At 40.9% G+C, this 19564-nt stretch overlaps 1 pseudogene; it reads right to left on the bottom strand.

Annotated features, from left to right (window-relative positions):
- The window catches only part of LOC136503188 (uncharacterized), a 122674-nt pseudogene that overhangs the window by 60777 nt on the left and 42333 nt on the right, over positions 1-19564 (bottom strand).

Below are 19564 nucleotides of genomic sequence, written 5' to 3'. Positions count from 1 at the left end.
GATGCCAGAAGGCTAGAAGCTCTAGTTTGGTTTTGGTGAATTGATGAACCCTTAGTGCTAACCTAGTTTATCAAAGTGATTATGAGATAGGTAGTACATTTCAAGTGGTGAAACAAATGAAGATCGTGACATGATGATGGTGATGCCATGGTGATGATCAAGTGCTTGGACTTGAAAAGAAGAAAGAGAAAAACAAAAAGGCTCAAGGCAAAGGTATAAGTGGTAGGAGCTATTTTGTTTTAGTGATCGAGACACTTAGAGAGTGTGATCACATTTAGGATCGATAGCCGTACTATTAAGAGGGGTGAAACTCGTATCGAAATATGGTTATCAAAGTGCCACTAGATGCTCTAACTTATTGCATATGCATTTAGGATCTAGTGGAGTGCTAACACCCTTGAAAATGTTTGTGAAAATATGCCAACACACATGTGCACAAGGTGATACACTTGGTGGTTGGCACAACAAGGGTAAGAAACTTCACCGGTGGATTGTCCGCCTGTAGAGTGCGGACAGTCCGATGGTGCCACTGGCGCCCTGTACAGAAAAGACAGGGTTTCACAAAGTGGACTAGACGCTGGTCTCAACTGGACCAGCGCATCCGGTCAGTGGAAGCAGCGAAGATGCTGGCATCGGTCTTCGATCGGACACTAGATCACTTGGTGACCGGACGCTGAGTGGGTGTGTCCGGTCCCGCTGATGTGGCAGCGCACAGAGGAGACGTTGAGTGACCGAACGCTGGGTGAGTCCGGTCAGTCATGACCAGACGCGTCCGGTCGTGAATTTTCGCGAATGGAACCTTACTAGAAATGACCAGACGCTGGGGTCCTACGTCCGGTCACTACTTAAATGTACTGATGACTGTTGAGATCGGGCGATCAGCGTTTGAAGTCGATGACACATGGCAAGCATCGGGTGACCGGACGCTGGGGTCCTGCGTCCGGTCAATCTGATCGGAGCGTCCGATCACCCCGAGCAGTGCCCAGTGAAGGGGTACAACGGCTCTATTTTGTGGGGGATTCTATTTAAGCCCCATGGCCGGCTCTAGCTCACCTCTCTTGGCCATTTGTATTGACATAGCAACCTTGTGAGCTTAGCCAAAGCCCTCCCACTCATCTCCATCATAGATTTAACATCTTTGTGAGATTGGGAGAGAATCCAAGTGCATTGCTTGAGTGTTTGCATCTTGAGGCACTTGGTGTTCGTGTTTGTTGTGGGATTCGCTTGTTACTCTTGGTGGTTGACGCCACCTAGATGGCTTGGAGCAGTGAGGATCATTGAGCGGAGGTTAGCGATTGTCTCCGGCTCCAATCGTGGTGATTGTGAGGGGTTCTTGACCTTTCCCCGGCGGAGAGCCAAAAGGTACTCTAGTGAATTGCTCATGGCTTGTGTGATCCTCATCTTGTGTTGGTTGTGCGGCACCCTATTGAGGGTTTGGCGTGTGATGCCAATTAGTGCGTGAACCTCCAAGTGTGTGAATCGCCACAACGAGCACTAGCTTGTCGGCAAGCAAGTGAACCTCGGTAAAAAAATCATTGTGTCATCATTGGATTCTGAGGTGATTGGTCTTCATTGGTTTTCATTCTTGTGATTGATTGGTTCATTCCTCAACACAGCGGTATAACTTTCTTGCTCTGTCTCTCTTTATATTACCACAAACTAGTTATCATGCTCTTTAGTATAGCTAGTTGTGAGAGCTTGTTAGTTTGGTTAGTGTGGCTCTTTAGTTAGCCTTTGAGAGCACACTAACTTAGTGTAGTGCTATAGTCATTGTGTGGTTAGAAACAATAGAAACTAGAATTGTGGTAGGTGGCTTACATTTTTAGTAGGCTAGCGCAACACTTGCTTCGCCTCATAATTGTCTAACCGGTTTGTTAAGTGTTGTTGTAGAAATTTTTAATAGGCTATTCACCCCTCTCTAGCCATTAGGATCTTTCAAGTGGTATTGGAGCTGAGGTCACCGTGATTTGAGGCTTAACAACCTTCGGTGTAAAAATGGCTCAAATCAACAACACCAAGATGCCACCCCAATTTGATGGCTCAAATTATCCCTATTGAAAAGCTAAGATGACAACTTATATCAAGTCAATCAATAGGGAGGTTTGGAAGGTGGTAGAGACAAAGATTGAGATCGAAGATGAAGAGGCTCCCACTGTCGCCGAAGAAATGCTACTCCAAAATAATAGCATTGCTCTTAGTGCCATCCATGATGCTTTGGATGAGAGAACTTTTGAGCTAATCAAGAACATTGAGAGAGCTCATGAGGCATGGAAGAAATTGGAGGAATCATTTGAGGGCACTCAAGCTGTGAAGGGTGCAAAGGCATATATTCTCAAAGAGAAGTTTGCAAGCTTCAAAATGAAGGAGGATGAGAGTGTGCCAGAGATGTTCCATAGGCTTCAAGTGCTTGTCAATGATCTCAAAGCACTTGGAGAAGAGGTGAAGGACAAGGACTTCTCCCACAAGTTCTTGAGATGTTTGCCTTCAAGATTTGGCACATTGGTCACTATTCTAGTGAGGAGTGGTTTGAACACCATGACACCAAACCAAGTGCTGGGAGATATAATGACCGATGATACATATAGAGATGATGATAAGAAAGAAGAAAAGAAGGAGAAGAAGGATGAGAAGAAAAAGAAGAGCATGGCATTAAAGGCCACATCATCCAAGGGCAAGGCAAAGCAAGATACATCAAGTGAAGATGATGGCTCATGGGATGATGATGATGATGAGAAGATGGCTCTCTTTGTCAAGAGATTTGGGAAGTTTATGATGAAGAAAGGATATCGTGCTAGAAGGAAGAAATCTTCGTCCAAAAATAAGGAAGAGTCAAGAAGGTGCTTCAATTGTGGAAGCAAAGATCATCTTGTTGCTCAATGCCCATACAATAGTGACAAAGATGATGACAAGAAGAACAAGAAGAAGGACAAGAAGGAAAAGAAAGAGAAGAAGGATAAGATGACCTTCAAGAAGAAGAAGGGTGGTTCATATGTGGTCACTTGGGATAGTGATGCTTCCTCAAGTGATGATGATGATAGTGATGATGACAAGACCACCAAGAAGAGGCACCTGCAAGCATTGCTATCAATGAGAAGCCTTCTCTCTTCGACACTCCATCATGCTTCATGGCTAAGGCCACTAAGGTACAAATTTATGATGATGGAAGTGATGAGGAACATGATAATGAAAATGAAAATTAAAGTGATAGTGATGATGATGAACCTACTAAGGATGAACTATTTGACATGCTAGAAGATGCTAAAGAACACTTTGGCATTAAGAGAAGGGAATGCAAAAGCTTGCATAAGGAACTAAAAGCCCTTAAGCAAGCCTTTGATGAGCTCAATGCATCTCATGAGAGGCTAGAGAAAGCCCATGAGAAGCTTGGCAAGGCTCACAAAAAGCTTGAAAAGGCTCATTCCTCTTTGCTTGATGAGCAAAATAAAAAAGAAGCATGTTGAGACTTGCAATATAGGCTTAACTTGTGATATAATTGATGAATCATTATCTATGCCTATCATTGTTGCTCCTACTAACCCTTCTTGTAGTACTTCTACTTCCACCTCATCTAGTAGTGATAGTCCCACTTGTGATGCCTCACTAATGGTTGAGAATGAGAACCTCAAGAAGGAGGTCAATAAGCTCACACACACCTTGGCTAAGGCCTATGGTGGAGAGGACCTCTTGCTTATGTGCTTGAGTAGCCAAAGAGCTTCTCTCTATAAAGAGGCATTGGGCTATACCCCCAAGAAAGGCAAGGAGGCCTTTGCTCCTCACAAGACTAGTTTTGTGAAGAACAATGATCGGTTTTGCACTAGTTGCAAGCAAGTTGGTCATAAAGAGCATGAGTGCAAGAACAAGAGCAAAAATGCTAATGTATCCTCAATTAAGATTAATTCTTTCTATGTGCTTACTAAGGGTACAAATGGTGTGAAGGCTAAGTTCATTGGTAAACCATGGATGGGCTCAAAGAAGAAAGCCATTTTGGTACCAAAGAGCTTAGTAACTAACCTTCAAGGACCCAAGCAAGTTTGGGTACCTAAAAGGAATTGATCTTCTTTTATAGGTCAATTACAAAGCCAGAGGAAGGCATTGGGTTCTTGATAGTGGGTGCACTCAACACATGACCGGTGATGCAAGAATGTTCAACTCAATCAACACCAGTGGCAATGATGGTTATGATAGTATCACATTTGGTGACAATGGCAAAGGCAAGGTCAAAGGGCTTGGTAACATTGCAATATCCAATCACATGAGCATTTCCAATGTGTTGCTAGTAAAGAGCTTGAACTTCAATTTGCTATCCGTGGCTCAATTGTGTGATCTTGGATTCAAATGCATATTTGGGGTAGATGATGTAGAGATCATAAGTGTAGATGGCTCTAACTTGATCTTCAAGGGCTTTAGATATGAGAATCTATACTTGGTTGATTTCAATGCTAGTGAAGCTAAATTATCTACATGTTTGTTCACTAAGACTAGCATGGGTTGGTTATGGCATAGAAGGGTTGGTCATGTTGGAATGAAATAATTGAATAGATTGGTTAAGCATGACTTGGTTAGAGGCTTGAAAGATGTTGTGTTTGAGAAGGATAAGCTTTGTAGCTCTTCTCAAGCCGGCAAACAAGTTGGAAACACCCATCCTAAGAAAAGCATGATGAGCACTAGTAAAGCATTTGAGTTATTGCATATGGATTTGTTTGGGCCAACTCAATACACTAGCATTGGTGGTAACAAATATGGCTTTGTGATAGTCGATGATTATACTAGATACACATGGGTATTCTTTCTAATGGACAAAAGTGAAGTGTTTGCAACATTCAAATCATTTGTCAAGGGCATTCACAATGAGTTTAAAACAACCATCAAGAGAGTTAGAAGTGACAATGGTAGTGAGTTCAAGAACACTAGAATTAATAAGTTGTGTGATGAATTTGGAATTAGACATCAATTCTCGGCCAAGTACACTCCACAATCAAATGACCTTGTTGAGAGGAAGAATAGAACACTTATTGATATGGCAAGGTCTATGCTTAGTGAGTATAATGTGAATCAATCCTTTTGGGCTAAAGCTATCTACACGACTTGCTATTGTAGCAACCACCTCTATTGTCACCCATTGAAAGAGAAGACACCATATGAGCTCTTGAAAAGTAGAAATCCCAACATTGCATATTTTTGGATCTTTGATTGCAAATGCTATATCTTGGAGAAAGGCACTAGATTGGGCAAGTTTGATAAGAAATGCGATGAAGAATTCCTACTTGGATACTCAACCACTAGCAAAGCATATAGAGTTTGGAATTTGGAAAGTGGTACTCTTGAGGAAGTTCATGATGTTGAATTTGATGAAACCAAGGGTTCACAAGAAGAGAATGAAAACTTGGAAGATGTTAGAGGCATTCAACTTTCAAATGCCATGAAGAACATGGATGTTGGTGAATTGAGGCCTAGGTAAGTGAATGATGATGAGGATGATCAAGTGCAAGTGCTCACTAACTCAAATGTGCAAGATGATACAAATCAAGCTAGTACAAGTGGCTCTCATGACAATGAACAAAATCAAGTGGCTAGTACACTATCTCAACCAAATGATCAAGCAAGTGCAAGCAATCAAGTTCCAATCCTCCAACCAACCAATATTGCAAGGGATCATCCATTGGACACTATCATTGGTGATATTTCAAGAGGTGTGCAAACTAGATCAAGATTGGCTTCATTTTGTGAGCATTTCTCATTTGTGTCATCTATTGAACCAAAGAAGATAGATGAAGCATTGAAGGATGTTGATTGGGTGAATGCTATGCATAAAGAATTGAATAACTTCACAAGAAATCAAGTATGGGAATTAGTAGAGAGACCAAAGGGACAAAATATAATTGGAACCAAATGGGTCTTTAGAAACAAGCAAGATCAAGATGAAATAGTAGTAAGGAATAAAGCAAGATTGGTAGCACAAGGCTATACACAAGTTGAAGGTCTTGACTTTGGAGAAACATATGCCCCGATTGCTAGATTGGAAGCAGTTAGAATCTTGCTAGCCTATGCTTGTGCCCACAACATCAAACTCTATCAAATAGATGTTAAGAGTGCATTTCTCAATGGTTACATCAATGAAGAAGTAAATGTTGAGCAACCTCCCAGTTTTGAAGATGATAAGAAGCTCAACCATGTGTATAAGTTGAAGAAGGCATTGTATGACTTGAAGCAAGCACCTAGAGTATGGTATGAGAGATTGAGGGACTTCCTACTCTCTAAAGGGTTCATAATGGGCAAGGTTGACACCACTCTTTTCATCAAGAAGATTGGAAAAGATTTATTTGTGTTACAAATCTATGTTGATGACATCATATTTGGATCAACCAATCAAGATTTTTGTGAAGAGTTTAGAAAGATGATGGCTAATGAGTTAGATGTCCATGATTGGAGAGTTAAGTTACTTCCTTGGTATTCAAGTCAAGCAATTGAAGCATGGTACATTTGTGAGTCAAGGCAAGTATATCAAGGACATGATCAAGAAGTTTGGCATGAGTGATAGCAAAGCCATTAGTATACCAATAGAAACAAATGGCAACTTGGATAGTGATGCAAGTGGCAATATGGTAGATCAAAAATTGTATCAGACTATGATTGGAAGCCTACTCTATGTGACCGCATCAAGGTCAGATGTCATGTTTAGTGTATGCATGTGTGCAAGATTTCAAGCCTCGCCAAGAGAAAGTTATTTGAAGGCTACAAAGTGAATATTGAGGTACTTGAAGCATACACAAAATGTTAGTTTGTGGTATCCCAAAGGAGCAAAGTTTGAGCTAGTTGGTTACTCCGACTCGGATTATGTGGGATGCAAGGTTGAAAGGAAGAGCACCTCGAGCACATGTCAATTGTTGGGAAGATCACTTGTTTCATGGTCATCAAAGAAGCAAAATAGTGTTGCATTATCAACCGCCGAAGCCGAATACATATCCACCAGTAGTTGTTGTGCACAAATACTTTGGATGAAGGCCACTTTAAGTGACTTTAGAATCAAGTTCAAGAGAGTACCATTGCTATCTGACAATGAGAGTGCAATCAAGTTAACCAACAATTCGGTTCAACATGCAAGAACAAAGCACATTGATATCCGCCACCATTTTATAAGAGATCATCATCAAAAAGGGGACATTTGCATTGAGAGTGTAGGCACCGAAGATCAACTTGCCGATATATTCACCAAGCCATTGGATGAGAAAAGGTTTTGCAAGCTAAGGAATAAGTTGAACATATTGGATTTCTCAAATATGTGTTGATGCACCCCCCCCCCACTCATATGGCATGCCTCTCCTTTGAGCAATCCAAGGTAAAAGTTGATTGGCATACATCCTTGCTAAGGACATGTTTAGTGCATCTAGACATCTTTCACATTAATAGGCTCATTCAAGAAAATCAAATGAATTTGATGATTATATGGTACCACTATTGCTTCAATGCTTATTTTGATCTAGTGGTAGCATATGACATGTTTGTGGGCTTATAAACCTAGTGTTTAATCTAGAAAATGAGCTCTAAGTGTTTAACTCAACATGGTACAAGATAACCCTATTTGGAGGTGTGAAGAAGCTTGTCCTTGGATCAAACCGAGTTAAATATCTTTGGCAAATGATCTAGATTGGACCAAATTTGAGAAATTGATCCTCACCCCATTGATTGACATTGATATTCTCAACCTATCTACATTTTGAACCTTTGTGGTCATTGATGACAAAGGGGGAGAAAAAACAAAGATATTAGTGATATTAGTACGATGGGGAGAAAAACAAAGATATTAGTGTACTAAGATAGTGAAAAGACAACAAAGGTGGAGAATTTGACATAGGGGGAGAGATATGACAAAGGAAATGGATCAATTAAAATTTTAAGCACACAAGTAGGGGGAGCAAGCTCATGAACTTGTATGGTGCATTTGAATGTGCATTTCATATGTTTGCTTGCATGGCACAAGTTTTAAATTTCAATATCCATGCTTGTGTGGTGTATGCTAGTTGTAGGTTTGAATGATGAAATGAAAAACTAGCATGCATAGGTTATCTAGTGATTTCATTTCCAAGTGGTATCGAGCTAACTATGGTGCTAAGGATGGTATATTGGTGCACTCCGATTGGTATCATGCTTTAAAGGTCCATCTTTTATACCTTAGCATCATTTGGTAGACATTGTCTCCTATATTCCCTATCTAAGCATATGTGCAAGCTACAATCCAAACTCTTAGCACATATGTGGGGGGAGCAATTGCTACCATTTGGAGTTCATAAAACTTATCCATATCTTTTTACACATGGTAAATATGCTTGGGCAAGCAACATGGATTCAATTGAATTTTAATTCATATCTTTGTGTAAGGGTTGTCATCAATTACCAAAAAAGGGGAGATTGAAAGCTCTAGTTTGGTTTTGGTGAATTGATGAAACCCTTAGTGCTAACCTAGTTTGTCAAAGTGATTATGAGATAGGTAGCACATTTCAAGTGGTGAAACAAATAAATATCATGACATGATGATGGTGATGCCATGGTGATGATCAAGTGCTTGGACTTGAAAAGAAGAAAGAGAAAAATAAAAAGGCTCAAGGCAAATGTATAAGTGGTAGGAGCTATTTTGTTTTAGTGATCGAGACACTTAGAGAGTGTGATCATATTTAGGATCGATAGCCGTACTATTAAGAAGGGTAAAACTCATATCAAAATACGGTTATCAAAGTGCCACTAGATGCTCTAACTCATTGCATATGCATTTAGGATCTAGTGAAGTGCTAACACCCTTGAAAATGTTTGTGAAAATATGCTAACACACATGTGCACAAGGTGATACACTTGGTGGTTGGCACATTTGAGCAAGGGTAAGAAACTTCACCGGCGGAGTGTCTGCCTATAGAGTGTGGATAGTCTGACGGTACCACCGGCGCCCTGTATAGAAAAGACAAGGTTTCATAGAGTGGACCGGATGCTGGTCTCAACTGGACCAGCGCGTCTGGTTAGTGGAAGCAGTGAAGACACTGGCATCGGTCTTTGACCGGACACTGGGTCACTTGATGACCGGACGCTGAGTGGGTGTGTCCGGTCCCGCTGATGTGGCAGCACATAGAGGAGACGTTGAGTGACCGGACGTTGGGTGAGTCCGATCGGGCATGACCAGACGCGTCCGGTCGTAAATTTTCACGAATGGAACCTTACTAGAAACAAATGGACGCTGGGGTCCTACGTCTGGTCACTTTGAGCAGTGCGTCCAGTCATTACTTAAATGTACCGATGACCGTTGAGATCGGGCAATCAGCGTTTGAAGCCGATCACATGTGGCAAGCATCGGGTGACCGGACGCTAGGGTCCTACGTCCGATCACCCTGAGCAGTGCCCAGTGAAGGGGTACAACGGCTCTATTTCATGGGGGCTTCTATTTAATCCCCATGGCCGGCTCTAGGTCACCTCTCTTGGCCATTTGCATTGACATAGCAACCTTGTGAGCTTAGCCAAAGCCCTCCCACTCATCTCCATCATAGATTCAACATCTTTGTGAGATTGGGAGAGAATCCAAGTGCTTTGCTTGAGTGTTTGCATCTTGAGGCACTTGGTGTTCGTATTTTGCTATGGGATTCACTTGTTACTCTTGGTGGTTGCCGCCACCTAGACGGCTTGGAGCAGCGAGGATCGTCGAGCGGAGGTTGGTGATTGTCTCCGGCTCCGATCATAGTAATTGTGAGGGGTTCTTGACCTTTTCCTCGGTGGAGAGCCAAAAGGTACTCTATTGAATTGCTCGTGGCTTGTGTGATCCTCATCTTGTGTTGGTTGTGCAGCACCCTATTGAGGGTTTGGCGTGTGATGCCAATTAGCGCATGAACCACCAAGTGAGTGAATCGCCACAACAAGGACTAGCTTGCCGGCAAGCAAGTGAACCTCGGTAAAAAATCATTGTCATCATTTGATTCCAAGGTGATTGGTCTTCATTGATTTTCATTCTTGTGATTGATTGGTTCATTCCTCGACACGGCGGTATAACTATCTTGCTCTCTCTCTTTATATTACCGCAAACTAGTTATCAAGCTCTTTAGTATCGCTAGTTGTGAGAGCTTGTTAGTTTGGTTAGTGTGGCTCTTTAGTTAGCCTTTGAGAGCACACTAACTTAGTGTAGTGCCATAGTCATTGTGTGGTTAGAAACAATAGAAACTAGAATTGTGGTAGGTGGCTTGTATTTTTAGTAGGCTAGCGCAACACTTGCTTCACCTCATAATTGTCTAACCGGTTTGTTAAGTGTTGTTGTAGAAATTTTTAATAGGCTATTCACCCCCTCTCTAGCCATTAGGACCTTTCAACGGCGGTGTCTTCCTCAAATCCCCGATGTTCCCTCAAGATTCTTGCTCCTCCGCTACAGATCTAGGTAAACCAGGTGATGTTCCACTAATTAGGTGCACAGAATGCCACAAGTGGCAGGTGGTTCGGCGTGTTTCAAAGCAACCCTAGAGTGACGGTGAGGTTTTCTACTGTTGCCTAGCCCACAAGGTGAGATTCAAACTATTTTGATTCGACTAGATGTTTACATTGCAGTTTGCAGTGAAGATTGATCCTTTCCTCTTGCTTGTAGCGCAAAGGCTTGAGCTGTCCCTTTTTCAAATGGGAGGAGTATATCAAACATGTTGAGTCTTTGAAGAAGGAGGGCATGGGATTTTCTTAGCATCTAATGCCGCAGGAGCAAGCAAGTGCCTCCAATGCCGAGCAAGTTGTGGAATCCAAATAGCAGGAAGCAGCTGTAGGGATGAAAAAGGAAAGAGGCATTGTTGTTGATGCGGATATTGTGAAACATTTGCAAACCTTGGTTAGAACTGGTGACAACTTAGTTAGGTTGGTGCAACTGACTTGTTTCATGGCTCTATGTATTACCTTATTGTTGTTCTTGATCTTGGTTGTAATCACCATTAAGGTCTGAATGTGTACGGATGAATGACTAAGTTATGAAGTTCTATGCAATTTGAAGGTGTATTGTCTAAAATGTGAATGTGAGTTTACAATTTTTCTCTCATCTTGAAAAATGAAAGAAATCCAAACTGATTTCAACAAGCATAGAGTATACACAGAAAATTAATTGATAATCCAAAGATGCTTTGATATCATTCCAGTGAACTAGAGCATTGTTTTGCAACCAAAGCATACATATAGTTTTGCTGGTATAGCATACCAAAAGCCATATACAAAAGATAGGAAATCTGTAGTTTGTTTCCTAATGTTTGCAGCTGAAACATTCACATAGTTTTGTAATGTTTTGAGCTAAAACATTCACATAGTTATACCCAACCAAAAGGTAATATTTCTACTGTACAAAAGGTAGAAAAAATGAACATGCACTTAGAGTTTTTGCATGATTTACAATTTCACACACATCATTACTTGTCCTCTTCAACCAACAGCACCATCAAGATTGTTCATTACAGCAGAAACCTTCTTGTGGGATGTTTTCTTCTTGCCAGCAGCAGTCTTCTTTGTAGCAGTTGTTTTCTTCATAGCAGTGGACCTTGATCTCCTAGCCTTTGTTGCAGTAGTGGGTGGAACTGGCCTAGCTGCTGGTTGGTTAGACAATATGAAGCTTGAAAATGGAAGTGGTTCTTTTTCTAGTAATCTACTCTGTGATGACTGAGAATGGAGATGATTAGTTTGAATGAGATGCAGGGTGATTTGGTGGAATTAAATGACAGTGACACTAACCTCTGCTTGCAACTGGGACATCATGGTACTTAATAACTGGGACATCATTGGCATGTCAGTTTCTCCAAACATGGAAACCTATAACATAAAATTGATAACTTAGATAAGACATACTAGTATAATGTGTTGTCACATGAGCAGTTACCTGACTAATCACTGGCATAGAAGTTTGAACTGGCATCATTGCCATGTCACTATAATCTTTAGTTGCAGCTTCCTCAAAAAACTCTTCAGTTTGAATTGGCATAGAAGTTTGGATCCTCTGGGCAGGTATCTTGGGTTTTAGTCCAGCCTTTCTCATGCTACATGTAGCCCTGTTATGTCCTTTGTCTCCACAGTATCTACATGTCATTTGAACTCCATGCTTTGTCAACCTTGGTCCATGACTACCTTGTACCTCATATGGTTGCTTCTTCCTTGATTTAGGAGGCCTTCCAACTTTCTTCACATATACTGGTGGTAGAATTACTTTGCCTCCAACTTTCTGCCATGTGCTCTTGTCTTTACATGGCCACATATTGTGGCCATAAGCACTGAGATAGCTATTGGAAGAGTAACACTCAGGTACAACTTACTCTGGTGTGATCCTTTCATGCCTCAAGCATGAAATTGTATGAGAGCATGGGATTCTAGTGAGGTCCCACCTTCTGTAATCACAAGTCTTCATAGTGATGTCCACTAAGAAACTATAGTCCCTATCTTGTACCTGGAATATGCCTTGTCCAGCAGGCATTGCATAACATGTATTGGCCTGTTCTGTGTTCCTATTAATTATCTTCTTTATCTTAGGACAGATGGGTCCCTACCACTCTTCTCCCACCTCCCTCTGCTTTTTGTAGAACCTAGACATTAGTTGTCCCTTGATCTGCTCTAGCATACTAAGAATTGGCATCTCCCTTGCCTCCAAGATATAATAGTTGAACACTTCATAGCTGTTGTTCAGCAATAGGTCACACTTTGGAAAAGTGCTAAAGTAAGCTCTGACCCAGGTGTTGAAAGGCATCTTGTCCAACCATTCATAGGCCTTATGATCTAGGGTCTTCATTTTCTCCATGTTCCTATTGAACTGAGGTATTGAACTTGACCTTGCACAACACCAAAGCTGGTTCTTGAGATTTTCACCTTTGAAGTGGTGTTGGAAGTTGGAATATAGGTGTCTGACACAGAACCTATGTTTAGAGTCAAGGAAGACCTGTTGAACTACTAGAATAAGACCCTGAAAACAAAAGTACAAACATATGAAAATGGTGTTTTCACCTAGCAAACAACTACAACAAAGGATATAGTGTTGTTTTCACCTTTTGTTTATCTATCATGATGGTCCAAGGATATGTGTTATCTATGCCAAGGTCCTTTTTTAGTGTCTCCAAAAACCACTTCCATGTCACTAGTGATTCCACTTCCACTATTCTAATGGCAATTGAGAAGATACATCCATTTGGATCAATGCCCATAGCTATCAGTATTTGTCCACCATACTTAGTCTTAATGTGGCATCCATCCAAGCATATGATAGGCCTACATGTAGTCAAGAAACCTCTTTTGCATGCATCCAATGACATGTACAATGTGCTAAATACATTGCCATCTAGGTTCAAAAAGAAGCTGCTGCCTGGGTTACTTCTAATTTCATGACCATAGTCCCAAAGTAACTTGTATTGATCCACCTCATCTCCCATAACTTTCTTCATAGCTAATCTTTTAGCTCTAGCAAGCTTGGACCCTGATGGAGTTATGTTCTAGTCCCTTTGTACTGACCTAACAAAATTTATGAGGCTCATCTTCTGATCTGCCCTAAATGTTTCTAGATACTTGTCAGCAAGCCATCTCGATGTGCACCTCTTCAAAACCCACTTTTTCTGGCATGTGTGTTGTCCATTGAATTGCTTGATAACCATACAAGGGGATCTGCTATCCATTGAAGCATACAACTTCCAAGGACAACCTTCTGCACAGTGTGCGTCAATCCTCTTCTTCTCATTCCTTGGTAATTTAATTTCAACCCTGTGCTTCAAACTATATTATCAAATTTCTTTCCTTAGAATCTCAGGGGTTGCAAACAATTGACCCAACTTAAATATTGGGTTATGCGTATCCTGCTCTCTAAGACTCTAAAACCTTAGGCTTTCTCCACCTTCATCATCTGAGTTAGGCAACTGCAGCTCATCATCTTCTGTTGACATGTCATCTTCAACATTTGATACAACACTCAAAGCTTTCTTGCCCTTATCTTTCTTCTTCCTTCCTTCTTCATCATCTACATACTGAAAAAGGTCATCATCATCTGCAGCCAGTTCGTAGTCAGAATCAACAAAATTAGGGTCCTCTTCACTGTCATCACCAGCACTGTCATCATCTCTGTCATCACCAAAGCTCCCATCATTTATGTCATCAACTCGGTCATAACCACATAATTCAGGTACCCTCCCACTATCTGCATTGTCCATATGCATAGTCTTCATAGGACTAAAAACCTTGGGAGGTGAGTTCAATGGGTTTGCAACAATGGCATCCCATTGTAAACCAGAAAGGTTATCATCATGGTTCAAATACAGCACAAAATTCTTAAAGTTGTGAACTAATGAGGACATTACCATTGTGTCTGTGTCAGACCAAATTAATCTCATCCCATTTGAAAGATTCTTCCCAGGTAGCAGCCAGAACACCTTCATGTTTGGATTCTTTGGGTAGTGTAACTTAAAAACAAGTTGCTCTATGAAAAGAGGAGACCATTTAGCAACTTCTATGTGGTCAAACCAACTAACTCTTTCATCCAGATAGCCTTTGTTCAACCCTTGAGAAACAAAGCACCCCCCGTGATGCATTTCCACTGAGAATTCTTGGTCATCAGTGCCTACAGAAGAAAACCCCAAAATATACAGCATAAATGACCAATACATGAAACCGTAGCCGACAAAAGAAGATCTTTTCTGCAACAAGCGAGCTAATCGACACAAGAAATACCTCCTAAACCAACCAATTTCAGAGTTCATGACATAGAAGAACTCACCATACTGTGGCGCATGTGCCCCCAGTGCTCGCAAAGAGGCCACCATCGTGCCGACCGGCCACGATCGGCGCGGCAGTCAGCGCTCGGCACCACCACCCCACACAATCTTCACCGCCTCCACCGGCTACGTCGTCGTTGGTACCACCCGCCGCCTCCGTCGTCCCACCCAGCGCCTTTCCGTCGTCTGCCTTCCAGGGACGATGGCTTCGAAGGGAAGGGAGAGGAAGGGGTGAAGAGTGAGGAAATAGAAAGGATAGGGGGCTATCGGCAAAAAAATGATTGGCAAAGGGGCCTCACGTGCTGCTCACATGACCTATGGACACGGTGGCTACTGACATGTATTGCCACGCAGGATCTATTCCCCAAACTGAGGGATATGGACCTAAATGGCACAACTTAAAAAGTTTATGTACTCAAATCTGCACTTTCAGAGTTAATGGACCTGAATGACACAGCACAAAAAGTTGATGGACCTACGGTGCATTTATCTCTATAGGATTTTATTTTTTTTATATAAGTATTTTGTAATCTTGTACTCCTCTGTCCCTAAATAAATAGATTCTAGGATTTGTCCTAAGTCAAAATTTTTAAACTTTGACTGAATTTCTAGAAAAAACGTTAAGATCTATGGTATCAAATTAGTATCGTTAGATCTACTATAGAATATATTTTCATAAGCTGCTAATTTTATGTCATAGATGTTATTACTCTTTTGTACAAAGTTAGTCAAACTTAAAAAAAAAGTTTGACTAGCACAGATTGTAGGAATTGGTTTATTTAGGGACAGATGAAGTATTTAATATTTTGGCTACTAAATAGACACAAATAAAAAAAATTCAACTCCAAGTTTTTAATCTTGTCAAGTGCTACAACTTTGGTATAGGATGTGTCTCCATCCGAAATTGTTTGAAAAAAATCAAAATTTTGGATCTCAAAACATGTGAATTTTAAAATAAATGTTTGAGGCACTAAAAAACTTCAAATCAAAAACTTATCTACAACAAAAATATGTATATCAGGCCGGCCACTGTAACTTCTGTATTAACTATATGAACATTCAAGATCGTTTAGAAATTTCAAATTTTAATTTCAAAAACTTGTAACTTAAAACACATATTTGGGACTCTAAATGACTTCAATCCAAAACATTTCAACTATATAGTTGTAGATTGTATTGAGTGCTACAACTTTGTTAAGATCATGTCAACATATGATGTTGTTGGAAAATTTTAAATCTCAAAATTTACAAGCTTAAAACAATATTTTGAGACTCTAAATAGTTTCAAATAAAAAACTTTTCAACTACAAAGTTATTGAACGCGTAGAGAGCTAAAATTTTGAGTCTTCATCCAAGTACATATGAAAAAGTTATGAATTTTTTTTATGCAATTATTTCTGCTAATCGACTATTAGAGACGGACGCTTAGAATGGCCACTCACTTATGTAAACCAGTTTCCAGAGATAGACATTTGCCTAGAGATCGTCTAACCATTTATTTACAGAGGCAGTCTCTAGATGTACTCATATCTATTGATCAGAGAGGTTGTCTCCTGAAATCATTTTTGTGGTAGTGGAGAGCTCAATCTCCCTTGCATAAGGGGTGGTTCAAGGAGGACATTTCAAGGAAGAGGCGAGGACGAGATCAAGGAGGCCATCCAATCCCCCAAGACTAAACCTATATGCTTCTCTGCTTTGGTTAGTTGGATCACGACCTGAATATTCCATTGATCACTAGAGAAACCAATATAGATAGTTCGTAGCTTAGAGATCATCACTACTAGCTAAATCTAGGCCTAGGGTAGTATAGCACAATGTACCATGGTAGCTACACTCTTTGCGACACTAGTAACACTCCCACAAAAGCCTCACACACATGCATACATCACCCACGAAATCACTTAGTGCACAGGAACTGTGCGTGACGGATAGTCCATCAGTGCATTTCTAGGGACATCACACTCTCTGGAGTTCCTTTGTTGATTTGACAAACAGTCCGTCAATCACTATCAACATTCCGTCAAAACCCACACTTAGTTGTTTTTCACCCAAGGCACATGCACCTTGATGGACAGTCCGTCCGGTCATCGACAAACAATCCGTCGAACGTTCTCTCTTTAGTCTAAAGAGAGGTGTTTTGGTTCATATCCCGACGGATAGTCCATCACACCTAGCAGTTAGAAAATGTTGTCAAGGTTCCACGGATTGTCCATCGGTTCATAATGAACAGTCCGTCGGTTCACAAAGGACAATCATCTGTTCACAACAGAGCATCAATTAGGACCGGTCAACACACATTTCTCACCTAGCTTAAGTATAAGCATACTATGAATCTAGTTAAGTGATGTTCTATATGCTTCTTAAAACATGATCATACATCTAGTATTGCATCTAACTTCAAGCATAAGCATTGCATTTACTCATTCATGCCATTGCATCATATAGGAGTGGAAGCAATCGAGCAGGCGGAAAAAGAACATCAAGTACGCTGATTTAAAAGGTGACAGACCCGTCGATGCTAAAAGAAAAATGACCTCAATCACAACCTCAACTAAGACTCAACATCGGCTAGGATGGTCAAGTAGGACATCCTTCGAGCCCCAGCCAACATCCACAAATGAAGCTCTTCTACAGTGAGGGCCTATGACACCACCGAATTAGGCGTGATACCATCAAATATACATCAATTTTGATGCTTCCAAAGACTCCATGCTCCAAGGATGATTAGAGAGTTTAAACCTTTCTTCACATGTCCATCGCCTAAATTATTCATTTTGCACCATCGGTTATCGAAGTATCCTTCATCGGCTGAAGGGGAAAGTTCTTGGATCCAAATCATCTGAGGAGGAAAAACCAAAACTGCCTTGCGAACACAAAAGTAACCAACAGGTTGTCAATTGTCTCTTCCTCTTGATCACGGTGAGGACAAAGAGTCGGGTGGGGCAAGTTTCTTCGGCAAGCCAATCTGAAGTCAAATTGATGATGGATTTCTCACGATTTGCATGATGTCGTGATTGTTTTGTTCACTAATCAACACTAAATCGAGCAATGTTCCAAAACTTGCTGGGTTGGAGATGTATCTCTGTTGGTGGCGTCACCTTGATGGGCAAGGCAACTTGGCTGGCAAAAAACAGAGGCCCCAAGGGCAGGATCGGAAGTTCGCGACACTTGCTCGGGCCACCAGCTAACTGGGCCAGGCCAATCTAGTCATTAACCCTTTTTCTGAGCCTGATTAATAATTGAAGCCCACAGTGGGTCTCGTTGCTTCGATCTCCTCTTGCGAAAAAAACAAAACCGGTTTGTGCGATAGCCGCAAATGCAATGCCCTCGCCGTCCAATGATCTCGCGTGCAACTGTGAAAGACTGCAAGTGCTACAGCATCCACTATTCCTGTTGGGGCGTGACTCCTTGAGCTCCCTCATAGCGCACGCAGAGATGGCATCTTGAAACGATATACCATACGAATTTGATTAACTACATGTAAACTATAGTTACAAGACACGTTTTTGTCGAAGTCAGTGTTTTTTTTTGCCACTGGCGCGCGGCTCATAAAGAAGTAGAGATAGAATTGTGATTCCATGGCTATGATATGTACTAACAGATTTCTAAGGGGGTGTTTGGTTTCTACAGGAAAATTTTAGTCCCTATCCCATCGGATATTTGGACACATGCATGAAGCATTAAATATAGACGAAAAAAATAACTAATTGCACAGATTGTGGCTAATTTGCGAGACGAATTTTTTAAGCCTAATTAGTCCATGATTTGACAATGTGGTGCTACAGTAAATATGTGCTAATGCCGGATTAATTAGGCTTAACAAATTCGCCTCGTAAATTAGTCTCCATCTATGTAATTAGTTTTATAATTAACTCATATTTAGTTCTCCTAAATAGTATCCGAACGTCCGATGTGACATGGACTAAAATTTAGTCCATGGAACCAAACACCCCCTAAGACTGCCACCGATAAAAAATTTCCTTTTACACTGGCGGTAGACTTAAGATAACAACCGCTGTAAAGCTAAATACATTAATTTTAGGAAAACCGACATTACAAATAATTTGAAATTGATCTTTTATATTTTTTCAAAGGATCTCAGACAGAGAAACCAACTAAAAGAAAGTTGCAGTACTCAAAAAGATCTGCAACTTCATAGTTGACTATTTTATTTGAAACTATTCAGGGTCTGAAAATTCTGTTTTAAGCCTAGTTGTATTAAATTTAATATTTTTATAAGTTTTCTAAATGACTTTAGATATAGAAATAATCTAAATCAAAGTAAATAGTACTTGAAGAGATCTAAAATTTTTGGTTTAAATTTTTTTATTTGGATTCATTTAGAATCTCGAATTGACCCATACACGTGTGGATGGCAACGGGGCCGATTAAGGCCCCGAGAAACAGGCCAAAAGAAGCCCACCAGCGCCCCAGCCCAAGCCCAAAGCGACGCTCCTCTCCCATCCTCGTCGGGGATCGAGCGCTCAGCCTCTTTCTCGTTTCCCCTCTCTCTTCCTATCTTCCCCACCGGCCGCCGCCCTCACCGCTCGTCGAGGACCGAGAGCGCGCGTGGGAAATCGCAGCTACCTCCGTCGACGCCAGCTCTCCTGCGGCCCTACTCCCTCGGTTCCCAATTTGTTTCTTTTTTAATAAGAAATAGTACATATCATAGAGATAAATCAAGTTCGAATATATTGAACAAGAGGTGAAAGCCAAGTCCCACCGTATATTTTAAAATTTGAATTGAACTGGACGAAGGGCCTGCTACCACATTTCACTCTTCAGTTTTGGACGGGTCCAATGAAATATGTAAACACTAATACACTATATATTTT

This window comes from Miscanthus floridulus, chromosome 14 (genome assembly GCF_019320115.1).
Source record: "Miscanthus floridulus cultivar M001 chromosome 14, ASM1932011v1, whole genome shotgun sequence".
In the NCBI taxonomy this organism is placed as follows: Eukaryota; Viridiplantae; Streptophyta; class Magnoliopsida; order Poales; family Poaceae; genus Miscanthus; species Miscanthus floridulus.
The sequence above is the reverse complement of the archived record's forward strand: the minus strand, read 5'-3'. Positions and strand labels throughout refer to the sequence as shown.